The following is a 1,494-nucleotide window of genomic DNA, read 5'->3' as shown; positions in this document are numbered from 1 at the left end:
TGGAGGGGACCTGACCCCCTAGTTACTATGGGCAGGGGATTTGGATGTGTTTTTCCCATAGGGGAGACAGCCCCCATTTGGATCCCTGCCAGGAACCTTAAGTTTTTACCCATCTCCTCGATACAAGAGGATGCCCAAAGATAAACTAACAAACAAGGAAAGAAAAACAGACATGGGCTAGGCTTGTGTTTAAAAGAGAAAATCCAGAAAGATAACTAATAACTATCCCCAAGGGCAACCAGCCCTTGAGAAGCGCTTGTGTTCTCTAACAATTGCAGATGGCAATACTCCAGCTGTTTGCTGTCCTGACACTCCCAGTCCTGGCAATGGACCTACGGAATCTGCATCAACCTCAACAGTTGACCTGGGCAGTGATCAGCACTGGCAATGCAGAAATCATCAATAACACCACAAGAGAAGCTGTCCCTTTGACCTGGTGGCCTGACTTTCATTTTGATCACCACCGTATGTCATTTTAATATTACCTGCTTTAATTGTTCTTTTACTAATTGCTTGTATGGCGGCATTGTATCTATACTTATTGTTAAACAACCACCTTTTGTTACAAGCCCCACCTCTGGACTCTGAAGTGGCAAAGACTGCTATTCCATCCTTCACTAATGTTAAAGGACTGGTAATGACATTTCCTGGCCTGGTAATGCTTTTGCTAATGGTTTTTCTATGCCTTCCTTGCATTATACCTATACTGCAAAACTCGTTTGAGCTTAGCCAGCCTGTTACATAAGATCAAGCTCCAAGTGAATGAATTTTCCCTTTAGAGGAATCGCAGCCAGAGACAGGTAAGAGGGAGTGTCAGTCTAACCAACCTAAATACAGGGCCTTCAGCTTCACTCTGAAGAAATTCCCGATGACGAGTAAGGCAGACAAGGCAATCCACCCAATGTAAGACAGGTGGGTTTGCTTCTTTAAACAAAGATGGGGGAGATGATGTTGGGAGCCATTGACAGTAAAGCTCAAAGGTCATTTTGACCCCTGTCCTAGCTTAAAAGCATGTACAAGGAACTTGCTTACTTAAAAGACACCAGGTGCCCAGGATTGCTTTGCTATGTCTGCAGTTTGTTTTAAATTTTCCTTGTTTTTCTGGACTATAGTAGAACGGCCTAAGTGTGGGGGCCCACGAGGATGTACCATGCCACATGTGTGGAACTCCCAATACCCAGGTTGCTCCCACGTTCTAAAGAGGACAACCTTACGAGATACTGATACTGACTTTTATATATGCCCAGGAAATAATTGAACTGCTTCGGACATTTCTAACTGTGGTGGGACTGATGTTTATTACTGTGCTAGGTGGGGATGTGAGGCAACTGGGACAGGCTCTTGGATCATGCACAAGGGCCCTCCCTATCCTTGTCTGGTGAATCTCGACCCCCAGACTTGCCTCAAAACCCCTGTGTGGCAAATCCTATTCTTACAAATGTAATCCTGATAAAACAAGAAAAAAGTGAGGGGGAATCTGCAGGGCACATGGGC

The sequence above is a fragment of the Dipodomys merriami genome, unplaced genomic scaffold (assembly GCF_024711535.1).
Source record: "Dipodomys merriami isolate MVZ:Mamm:240054 unplaced genomic scaffold, mDipMer1.0.p SCAF_256, whole genome shotgun sequence".
NCBI classification, from domain to species: domain Eukaryota; kingdom Metazoa; phylum Chordata; class Mammalia; order Rodentia; family Heteromyidae; genus Dipodomys; species Dipodomys merriami.
This window is presented reverse-complemented; position numbering follows the sequence as displayed.